The sequence below is a fragment of the Entelurus aequoreus genome, linkage group LG08, assembly GCF_033978785.1.
Source record: "Entelurus aequoreus isolate RoL-2023_Sb linkage group LG08, RoL_Eaeq_v1.1, whole genome shotgun sequence".
NCBI classification, from domain to species: Eukaryota; Metazoa; Chordata; class Actinopteri; order Syngnathiformes; family Syngnathidae; genus Entelurus; species Entelurus aequoreus.
This window is the reverse complement of record NC_084738.1, coordinates 24967720-24980303: the sequence shown is the minus strand read 5'-3', so window position 1 is coordinate 24980303 and position 12584 is coordinate 24967720. Positions and strand designations below refer to the sequence as shown.

General features: G+C 41.8%; 1 protein-coding gene across 1 annotated transcript in view; it reads right to left on the bottom strand.

Moving 5' to 3' along the window:
• fam20cb (FAM20C golgi associated secretory pathway kinase b) overlaps window positions 1-12584 on the bottom strand; it is a 130834-nt gene that overhangs the window by 116955 nt on the left and 1295 nt on the right. The gene's annotated exons all lie outside the window — the stretch shown is intronic.

The following is a 12584-nucleotide window of genomic DNA, read 5'->3' as shown; positions in this document are numbered from 1 at the left end:
TTTTTTCCCTCTTAATAAAGGTTTACTTCTGGTGTTATGTCTAGGAGAGAGAGTGGTCACTGGAACGAGCTGGCAGAGTCTAGAATTTAATCCATGGACCACGCTATACATAATACAAGCGCTGTGGAATCTGTTACACTCAGTAAGCTTCAGAAGCTTGTACATAAAAAAGGGGATTTGAGGGAACGTTAAAGTTTGCCCACGATATGACGCGTATGACTTTCTTCTGAAGAATCTCCAGTTGTTTAAGCTAACTCGTGTTACACCATCCAACATTGCAATAACTTATATCAGAGTCCACTGTAATATTACAACAAATTACTGTTAATTCAAACAGATTGTCTCTTATACAAGTGAAGTTGCAACATATAGTTGTAACTTTATTGCAAAATCACAGCTGTGCAATTACAGTAGATTGCTGTAAAGATGTTTCACAGTAAATTACTGTACATCTTATTCTGAAATAATGCTATTTTAGCCAGTAATTTGCTGTAAATTTACAGTAAAAATGTTTACAGTGCAAATTTTTTTTCATCATTGTGTTCTTACTATTGCTTCACTTCTTTTCACACAAGTGACGTCTGTACTACAACACTAAGTTATTTAGGTAAATTGTTTTTACATATAGTTTATACAAGTAATTAACTTACTGCTAAACTTGTACAAAAGTTAGGAACGTCAACGTTACTTTGCCTGTACTTATCGTAAATACGGTCAATCAGGGTTCTCAAACTGTGGGCTCTATCTAGTGGTACGCAAATGAATCACTTGATTTAAGCACAGCGTTTTATTTTCCTATATTCAAACTGTGTGTAATGTTACAGGGGCCAAACATCAAATATAATTGTTAAATAAAACATCTACCTTGTTTTAATGAATATTTAAAGGCCTACTGAAACCCACTACTACCGACCACGCAGTCTGATAGTTTATATATCAATGATGAAATCTTAACATTGCAACACATGCCAATACGGCCGGGTTAACTTATAAAGTGCAAATTTGAAATTTCCCGCGAAACTTACGGTTGAAAATGTCTATGTATGATGACATATGCGCGTGACGTCAATGGTTGAAGCGGAAGTATTCGGACACCATTGTATCCAATACAAAAAGCTCTGTTTTCATCGCAAAATTCCACAGTATTCTGGACATCTGTGTTGGTGAATCTTTTGTAATTTGTTTAATGAACAATGAAGACTGCAAAGAAGAAAGCTGTAGGTGGGATCGGTGTATTAGCGGCTCGCTGCAGCAACACAACCAGGAGGACTTTGACTTGGATAGCAGACGCGCTATCCGACGCTAGCCGCCGACCGCATCGATTATCGGGTGAAGTCCTTCGTCGCTCCGTCAATCGCTGGAACGCAGGTGAGCACGGGTGTTGATGAGCAGATGAGGGCTGGCTGGCGTAGGTAGATAGCTAATGTTTTTAGCATAGCTCTGTGAGGTCCCGTAGCTAAGTTAGCTTCAATGGCGTTGTTAGCAACAGCATTGTTAAGCTTCGCCAGGCTGGAAAGCATTAACCGTATAGTTACAGGTCCATGGTTTAATAGTATTGTTGATTTTCTGTCTATCCTTCCAGTCAGGGGTTTATTTCTTTTGTTTCTATCTGCAGTTAAGCCCAATGCTATCACGTTAGCTCCATAGCTAAAGTGCTTCGCTGATGTATTGTCGTGGAGATAAAAGTCACTGTGAATGTCCATTTTGCGTTCTCGACTCTCGTTTTCAAGAGGATATAGTATCTGAGGTGGTCCTTCATTCTCACGTACCTCATCCACAAATCTTTCATCCTGGCTCAAATTAATGGGGTAATCGTCGCTTTCTCGGTCCGAATCGCTCTCGCTGCTGGTGTAAACAATGGGGAAATGTGAGGAGCCTTTCAACCTGCGACGTCACGCTACTTCCGGTACAGGCAAGGCGTTTTTTAATCAGCGACCAAAAGTTGCGAACTTTATCGTCGATGTTCTCTACTAAATCCTTTCAGCAAAAATATGGCAATATCGCGAAATGAATGGATCTGCTATCCCTGTTTAAATAAAAAATAATAATTTCAGTAGGCCTTTAAGCCTACTACGCTAATGTATTTTAATGTTGGTCATTACGGTGGTACTTGGAGAGCCAAGTGTTTTCTGAGGTGGTACGTGAACAACGTTTGAGAACCACTGCTCTAAATAAACGCCTCTACTCAGTTAAGTCCCGTTATTCCTAAAAGAATAGCGGCATAGTGTGTGATCTACAAAAGCAAATAACCGCTGGTATTTGTCATTTGTAACGGGTCAGAACACACTAGCTTCAACAGTTGTGGCTGTAAGCAACAACATGCACACATTAGCATTATTATCGCTGACTCAGCAGTTTGGTCCTAGTTTACAGGTATTACAACTTAGCTTGATTGGTGCCTTGGGAAAGAACCGAGTCCACAAGCTAACATGACCCATGTAAAACAAACACATAACATTTACAGCGGCAGATTTAAATTAACTAGCCAAACACCACCGGATGATGTCACCCTGGGCGACCGCCCATGTCGCCCATAGCTAAAAGCGCCACTGATTCCAATCGTACCATGATATTTGATACCGTTACATCCCTAGTAAATACACCCCGGCTAAATGTATAGCATTTATGGCAAGTAGGCATGCCATACATAAAACTAGTTTTATGAGGTTTTTCTTGCATTTGACCAAATTTTTAATTCTCTTTACACTTGTCTGAGAAGTGAAAATTTGAAAATATAAAACACACCTGCTGCATATTTTTCAATGAAGTTAAGGCTGTGTGTAACGTATTTATAACAGTAGTTAACTTGTTTTAACACTGTATAATAATTCAATGCTTTATGATGAGGACTGCCTGACTGTGTATTTCCTATGGGAAAAAGTGCTTCTAAATGTGGTATGTTTTACAGTTCAACCTAACTGTAAATCAGTCTCTCCATGATTTTGCAGGCTTTTATTGTGATTGTTGCTGCCTTCAAATGCCTAAATGTACTGCAGCTTTTTCAACAAGTTGCAATATTCTAAAGGCTAGTTTTTTGTTAATATTGTATGTCCACTTTAAGAATCCACTTGTGATTTTATGAATTTGTTATCAATACTTTAAGTGTTGTTTGTAACCATCAAGTGCTTCTCAATTTTTTTCTGTTAGGCCCCCCCGCAGGAATAAGAACATTTTTGGTGCGCCCCCACTCTCCACCGCAATTATAAATATCATAAATTGTCTATAGAATTGTAATAAGTACCCTTCTGCATAACATTGTATGCTTACTACCATTAAAGAAAACAAAACACTGGTCTTTCATTGTCTCCCACCGTAGTCACAGTGAAGCCAACCGCTACATACGCTTCAGCATGTTCTAGTACGGCAAGAAAAGCATGTTCCGAGATCCAGAGGACTTAGTGCCCTAGACAAGAAGTAGGTCTGAGCTACGCTGGAAGACGACAATTGTGCCGTTTGATCAAAAAATACTTAAAATATTGTTACACTTTGTTTCTGCCTCGTCTACACAGGAAACAAATATAATTGTAAATGTAAATATTTCGGTTGAACAGTTGACGTGCACCTTTGAGCGCTGCTCAGACACAAATTCCATAGGCAAAAATGACACTAATTAGCCAAATGTACATCATTGACTGGGATAGGTGGAATTTGCGTGAATTGGCGACCCTGAAAAGGACAAGCGGTAGAAAATGGATGGATGGATGGATGGCGCAATTGCAATATCGCACATTTCTGGAGAGACTGGTAAATTGTTTGTATACCCTCCTTCACTCTCCCTATGTCAACATATTTGCAGCATTATTAAAAAAAGAAGTTGTTGGCGTTTAATACATGCAAGTAGTGCTGTCCTTAAGTTGAGATAATAACATAGCGCTGTTGGCTTGTGTTGGTGTTGTGCCTGTGTCACGGCTCTGTAATTACACGTCACCATGTATTTAACTAGCAGGAGAGCGCCTTCCTCTAGTCACCCAACCCAGAGTCAAAAATCAGGAGGCAGGGAAACCATGCAGCATTGAAGCAGAAAGAAAAATACCAAAGACATCCAGGAAAATTCTTCCAAACTCCTAAGTACTTTATCTTCGCTAAAGGCCACTTCCTCGTTCCCATAGAGCTGAAAAGTCGGAATACCGCAATGCCTTTTAGGAGTTACTGCAACATGAGCGACCCAGAGGCTAGAAGCACTTCTGGAATTTGGGAACTGGACTGAGCCAAACAGGAAGACAATCCCCCTGAATTAAAAAAAAAAAAAACATCAGCTCTGTCAGGTGTCTACTTTCACATGCAGCTGAAGGCCTTGCAGCTTTTTTACACGGCACATGTCAATCACGCAGTATTTGATTTAGAATCAAACTGCAAACAAGCTCTGTAGAGACCTGCAGGTTTGATGTATTCCGCTTTACTGATTTGAAGCCATGTGACTGACCTTATGAGGCTGATCTATATGACAAGCCTGCGGCCAGCTTGCATCTTCATGCATCCTTGCCTGTGTGCATGCATGCATGCGTTGATGACGTCAGTGCTTGGGAAGACTGGTCTTGTCTGTCCTCTTTCTCAAAGACCCTCACAAAATAAACAACATTCACTAAAATCCTCCAAACCCGGGCTTTCCAACGCAGGCCACATTTTCAAGAAGTTAAAAACTTCAGGGCACTTTTCCTTACACTATATGTATCCTATTAATGTAATAATAATACTCATAGTGATAAATAAAGTAATCAAAGTCCAAAATTAAAGCAGAGGCCCATATATTTTGCTACTTATAGATTTCTATGACTTTTCTATTGATTGTAAGGATCCGATACACAAAATTGCGAGTCAAAGATCCTATTCATGACAAGAGCGCTCTGCTGCTTTTAAGCATCTACTGCAAAAACACTAGTCAAAGATCCTACATATGACGAATGGAGCAGTGAAGCTCTTAAGGACCTACTGCAAAAACACTATTTAACGTTTTATGTCAGGAACCCCCTGCTGCTTTTAATCATCTACTGCAAAAACACAAGTCAAAGATGCTCTATATAACAGGAACACTCGGCTGTTTTTATGCACCTCCCGTTAAAAACACTTGGCTAAAATATTCTCTATGACAGAAGCGCCCTGCTGCTTTGAAACATCTACTGCAAAAACACAAGTCCAAGATTTTCTATAAGGTTCTATAAGCATCTACCACAAATCTACGAGTCCAAGATTTTCTGTATGACATGAGCGCTTATCTGTTTGGGGTATCCACTGCAAAAAACACAAGTCAATGATATTCTACAGTATATGGCAGGTGTCTGCGACCCCGAGGGGGACGAGTGGTAGAAAATGGATGGATGCTTTGCTGCTTTTAAGCATCTACGGTAAAAACACAAGTGAAATATTTTCAATAAGATAAAAGTGCTGCTGTATGCTACTTTTAAACATCAATTGCAAAAACACAAATCAAAGATTTCTATAAGATTGAAAAGCTATGCTGCCTTTCAGTTCTGTCAGTCCAAGGAAGTCATTTTAGAAGCAAACATCCCAGCAACATTAAAGAATGTCCTACTTTTTACACTTTTAAAAAGCATCTTAAATTGTTTCTTCAAAATACCCAGTCATGTCGTCCAGTCCTGACTAATTTCATTTATTTTAATTTTTCGTGTCTGTGTTTTTGACATTGTAATGTTTTATCGTATTTCTGTGTTTTTGTTTTTATGTTTTGGGACTACACATGAGCAAATACGCTATAATCTGGCTCATTTACAAACCGTAAATCAGATTGTTCATCATTGTCCTGAATAAACAACTGTCGAAGTTTAAGCATCTACTGTCATGTTTGTTTATCATGTTTTGGTTTGGCCATGTGCTGTTTATTTTTTGGACTCTTTTTAGTTCCTGGTTGTGCACTTCCTTGTTTGTTTGTTACCCTGCCAAACTATTAGTTTTCACCTGTCTTGTCACGCACCTGTTTCACGTTTTGAGTCACGCACCTGTTTTCACTGATCATGTCACTATTTAAATCTGTCTGTTTCTGTTGTTCGTCCTGGCGACCTCACACTTTTTCATCACTCTGATTCATGTCATGTTCACAGTTCTTTGCCAAGTAAGTTTTTGTTTATTAATGCCACAGTTAGTGTTTTTGTTTCATTGTTCATAGTTTCTGCCTTTGTGCAAGTTTTGTTTTCATAGTCAAGTTTTTACCTCCGCTGGGAGCGCCTTGTGTTTATACCCAAGTTTTGTATTTCCGCCTTTGTGCGCGCCTTTTGTTTTCATAGTCAAGTTTTTACCTCCGCTGTGAGCGCTTTTTGTTTATTCCTTTTTTTTGAGTGTTCAAATTAAATCATGTATTTAAAGTCACGTCTTGCCCGTGCCAACTTTCCGTTGCCTTCCGGAGAAACACAACCCAAGAACCAAATCGTGACAGTAGGTCGCCAGCATAAGAGTTTCTCCGCACGAAAGTTGGACAGTTTTGACGAGGCAGTGAGGGAGGTCCTCCGCGCCATGGAGGAGGAAACGCTGCGCTACTCCTCCGTGGAGCGCAGAGACTCCATTTGGTCCGAGGACTGCGCTGCGTCACCGCAGTCCCGGAAGCGCCGCTCCCGACGAAGGACGTCAGGGAGGGCTTCCTCAAGCAGAGAGGACACGTCACTCCCGCCGGCTCCTCCCACTCCGGGCGGAAGCAGGCTGCTGCCAGCCCCGCAGCTCAAGGATGACATCACAGATCAAGGTTTTTTTTTCTGAACTCTTTTTCTTTTGATCACCCACCTCCAGGAATAGACTCTAATCCCATGACCATGATAAAACACTACCAAGATATGATTTTGAACATTAGAGCTAATCAGTCACAGTCACCCAGATTTCAGGCCCCGCCCCCCAAGACTCAAACCCCGCCCCCATCACAAAATGTTTCTTTTTATCCACCCACACAACCCCAGGTGGGGGATAAGGAAATACTTTTGGGACAATTTAAAGGGGAAGATTCTGCCCCCCTCCTGACCTCCCTCCACCCACCCCAAAAGACGGTTCCAGACCGCGGGGAGCGCGTCTGGGATCCGCTCCTTGGGGGGGGGGGGGCTAGGGCTGGGAACTGTTCAGGTGGGGTAGCTCTTCGTCACGCCAAGCCACAGCCTCCAGCACGGCCGCCACCACCAGTCTTTCGGCCTGCTAAGCCGCAACCCCTGGTCCGGCCACCACCACCAGCTCCACGCCAAGCGCCACCAGTCGCAGCTCCACGCCGCCAAGTGCCGCCAGTAGTAGCACCACGCCAAGCTCCGTTACCTGCTCCACGCCGCCAAGTGCCGCCAGTCGCAGCTTCACGACGCCAAGTGCCGCCAGTCGCAGCTTCACGACGCCAAGTGCCGCCAGTCGCAGCTGCACGACGCCAAGTGCCGCCAGTCGCAGCTCCACGACGCCAAGAGCCGCCAGTCGCAGCTCCACGACGCCAAGTGCCGCCAGTCGCAGCTCCACGACGCCAAGTGCCGCCAGTCGCAGCTCCACGCCAAGACCAAGCACCCCCACGCCAAGACCAAGCACCCCCACGCCAAGACCAAGCACCCCCATGCCAAGACTCCCCAAGCCAAGACCAAGCACCGCCATGCCAAGACCCTCCAAGCAGCCAAGACCCTCCAAGCGGCCAAGACCAAGCTTCGCCGCCCGAAGCGCCACGCCAAGCTTCGCCGCCCGACGCGCCACGCCACGCCAAGCTTCGCTGCCTGCTTCGTCTGCTGCACCTGCGTCATCTGCGGCTTCCACGCCTGCAATGACGACGACGCGCCTGCCTCCTCGTCTGCCACGGTTGTGGCCACTACCTGGTCGTCCGCCACGCCAAGTGCGCCCACCTCATCGTCGGCCACGCATGTGGCCCTTCCCGGGTCGCCCACCTCGCCTGTGGCGGCGGCGTTCCACTCGCCGCCGCCACATGACTATGCCTCGGTGGATTCGGGGCCACTTGGCCTGGCGACCCACCGCCATGTCCCCCGCCATGTCCCCCTCCCGCCCTCCCATTACTCTTGATCCTGTTTTTTGTTATTGGACATCTGGGATCTGTCCGTAAGGGGGGGGTTCTGTCATGTCTGTTTATCATGTTTTGGTTTGGCCATGTGCTGTTTATTTTTTGGATTCTTTTTAGTTCCTGGTTGTGCACTTCCTTGTTTGTTTGTTACCTTGCCAACCCATTAGTTTTCACCTGTCTTGTCACGCACCTGTTTCACGTTTTGAGTCACGCACCTGTTTTCACTGATCATGTCACTATTTAAATCTGTCTGTTTCTGTTGTTCGTCCTGGCGACCTCACACTTTTTCATCACTCTGATTCATGTCATGTTCACAGTTCTTTGCCAAGTAAGTTTTTGTTTATTAATGCCACAGTTAGTGTTTTTGTTTCATTGTTCATAGTTTCTGCCTTTGTGCAAGTTTTGTTTTCATAGTCAAGTTTTTACCTCCGCTGGGAGCGCCTTTTGTTCATACCCTTTTGAGTGTTAAAATTAAATAATTTATTTAAATTCACGTCTCGCACGCGCCAATTTTCCGTTGCCTTCCGGAGAAACAAAACCCCAGGACCAAGTATTGACATCTACCACAAATCTGCAAGTCCAACATTTTCTTAGCGTTTAGTTGTTTTGGGCACCCTCTGTTCCACCAAAAGCATTAGTCAACAATCTGCTTTTAAGCATATACCGCAAAAACACACAGATCTTCTATACCACAATATGACAGAAGCCCTTATATATATATATATATATACACACACATATATACAGGAGCGCTCTTCTGCGTTTAAGCATCTACTGCAGAAACACAAGTCCAAGATGTTCTATATGTGTACGGGGAAAAAACACTATACTCACATATCCTCTATAACAGTGGTCCCCAACCACCGGGCGCTGATTGGTACCGGGCCGCGCAAGAAATTTAAAAAAAAAAAAAAAAAAGTTTTTTTTTTTTTTTTTTTAATTAAATCAACATAAAAAACACAATATATACATTATATATCAATATAGATCGATACAGTCTGCAGGGATACAGTCCGTAAGCACACATGATTGTATTTCTTTATGAAAAAAAAAAAAAAAAAATTCTACCCCCCCCCCCCGGTCCGTGGGACAAATTTTCAAGCGTTGACCGGTCCCCAGCTACAAAAAGGTTGGGGACCACTGCTCTATAGGACAAGTCGAAGATCCTCATGTATGGCAAGTAAGCATGAAGACTTACATATAAAACCAGTTTTATGGGTTTTTTCTTGAATTTTACCAGTTTTTAAATTCTCTTGACACTTTTGTGAAAAGTGCAAATTTGAAAATATATAACACATCTGCTGCATAAGTTTCAATGAAGTTAAGGCTGTGTGTAACGTATTTATAACAGTGGTTAACTTGTTTTAACACTGTATAATAATTCAATGCTTTATGATGAGGAATGCTTGACTGCGTTTTTCCAATGGAGAAAAAGTGCTTCTAAATGTGGTATGTTTTACAGTGCAACCTAACTGTAAATCAGTCTCTCCATGATTTTGCAGGCTTTTATTGTGATTGTTGCTTCCTTCAAATGCCTAAATGTGCTGCAGCTTTTTTAAAAAGTTGCAATATTCTGAGGCTGATTTTTTGTTAATATTGTAAGTCCGATTTAAGAATCCACTTGTGATTTTATGAATTTGTTATCAATACTTTAAGTGTTGTTTGTAAACTTTATCAAATGCTTCTCAATTTTTTTCTGTTAGGCCCCCCGCAGGAAGAAGAACATTTTTGGTGCTCCCCTACTTTCTACCGCAATTATAAATATCATAACTTGTCTATAGAATTGTAATAAGTACCCTTCTGCATAACATTGTATCCTTATTACCATTAAGAAACCCAAAACACTGGTCTTTCATTTTCTCCCACCGTAGTCACAGTAAAGACAACCGCTACATAGGCTTCAGCGCGTTCTAGTATGACAAGAAAAGCATGTTCCCCGAGGTCTAGAAGGCTTAGTGCCATAGACAGGAAGTGGGTCTGAGCTACACTGGAAGACGACAATTGTGCCGTTTGAGCAAAAAATTGTTGATATATTGTTACACTTTGTTTCTGCCACGTCTACACAGGAAACAAATATAATTGTAAATGTAAATATTTCAGTTGGACAGTTGAAATGCACCTTTGAGCACTGCTCAGACACAAAGTCGAATATCCTCTATATAACGGGAATTTTGTACCTTTTAACTAAAATCCTATAAAGTATGAACAAGCACTGCATTGGTTAAAGCCAAGCAGTTCAACCAAAACATGAACGTAAACAAAGATTCTTCTTGGCATGTATGCGCGTCTTACGAGATTGTTCATTTTAATTGAAATTGTTTAAACGAGACAACAGTGTCAGCGTTATAATAGTACGACTGGAGTGAAATGTTCTTAGAGCAGTGTTTATCAACGTTTTTTTCATTAAAAAATCCCGAAGGCACACCACCACCAGCAGAAAACGTTAAAAATGAAACTCCACCAGGTCGTCGTGCCTTATTTTGAGTTTGTTGGTGTTTTCCTGTGTAGTGCTTTAGTTTTTGTCTTGCGCTGTTATTTTGGTGGCCCTTCCTGTTTTGTTGGTGTTTTTCTGTGGCAGTATCATGTCTTCCTTTGAGCGCTATTCCACGCACCTCCTTTGTGTTAGCAAGCAAGGCTATTTATGTTGTTGCTATCCTTCTTTGTGTGGACATTGTTGATTGTCATGTCATGTGCGGATGTACTTTAAGTTTTTGCTGTCGTCCAGCATTCTGTTTCTGTTAACTTTGTAGCCAGTTCAGTTTTACTTTTGTTTTGCATAGCTATACCTATGCTTCAATGCCTTTTCCTTTTCCTTTTGTTCATTTTTGGTTTAAGCATTACATACCTTTTTACCTGAATGCTGCCTCCCGCTGTGGTCTGCATATTGGGATCACAACAAACCATCCTCGTCTCACCCGACACATTCTGACTTTTACAAAGCAACTAACTACCTGCTGCCACCTGCTGATATGGAGTATTACATGGTTACCCTGCCGAGCTTTACACAGCAAAGACACTAAGTAACGGCACATTATTTGCAGATTGTAATTATTGATTTGCAAAAAATGTTTTTTGGACCAATTAGGTGAAGTTGCATAATTTCCCACGACACACCAGACAATATCTCACAGCACACTAGTTGAAAAACACTGCCCTAGAGCAGTGGTCCCCAACCACCGGTCCGGGGACCGGTGCCGGTCCGTGACGCATTTGCTACCGGGCCGCACAGAGACATTAAATAATTTATAACCGACCGCATTTTCTTCTACTTAACTTTCGCCAGTCCCACCAGACACACCAAAAAGCTTGTTCATAGATGTATTATAAAACTCCTAATAGGAAGTTGCCATTTGCTATATTTGTTGTATCTTTGTTACATGGGACAATGCACATTAATAAACATATAAAAATGTAAAGGTGCCAAATCGTAGCCAAAAGCTAGGTTCAATCTGCAGTCCGCGGCAGGTTGATGACCTAAGATCAGGGCAGATCAGGAACAAAGTGACCATAGGAATTAATGTGCATGAGGCAGATGGAGAAGTGCTAAATTTGTGCATAAAATAATTGTGCTGAAGGAAATAAATACCCATCTCCTTTGGCCTAGTAAGTTAAAGTGCTGGTATTATTGCAGATCGTCCTATTACATAAGTAGTTAGCAATAACTGATGTATTTGGGCACGTAAAATTGGACCATTGGTGTATTTATGTATGAAATATTGCACAAAATATGAATACATAACTTTTAGAAATCTATTGGAACTAATGTCAAGTATTCTAGCTTTCTTATACTGTATATTCATGCTCTTGTCCTTAAATGTGATGTAGCACCTATAACCCATCAGATAATAAAGCCAAAAGAAAGCCTACTACTAGCAAAAATGAGCAAAAAACTCAGGCAAAGGGAAAAAGCCAGGGGCTCCCACTAATTGAATGTTATGGTGAGTTTTTTCATGTACCGCATTTTTCGGAGTATAAGTCGCACCGGAGTATAAGTCGCACCTGCCGAAAATGCATAATAAAGAAGGAAAAAAACATATATAAGTCGCACTGGAGTATAAGTCGCATTTTTGGGGGAAATTTATTTGATAAAACCCAACACCAAGAATAGAAATTTGAAAGGCAATTTAAAATAAATAAAGAATAGTGAACAACAGGCTGAATAAGTGTACGTTATATGACGCATAAATAACCAACTGAGAACATGCCTGGTATGTTAACGTAACATATTATGGTAAGAGTCATTCAAATAACTATAACATATAGAACATGCAATACGTTTACCAAACAATCTGTCACTCCTAATCGCTAAATCCGTGAAATCTTATACGTCTAGTCTCTTATGTGAATGAGCTAAATAATATTATTTGATATTTTACGGTAATGTGTTAATAATGTCACACATAAGTCGCTCCTGAGTATAAGTCGCACCCCCGGCCATACTATGAAAAAAACTGCGACTTGTAGTCCGAAAAATACGGTATTCATTTTTCATGCACTTATTTGCTATATCTATCTGCCACATGTGGAAGGCCGGTCCGTGAAAATAATGCCTACATTAAACCGGTCCCTGGTGCAAAAAAGGTTGTGGACCCCTGCCCTACAGTACTCA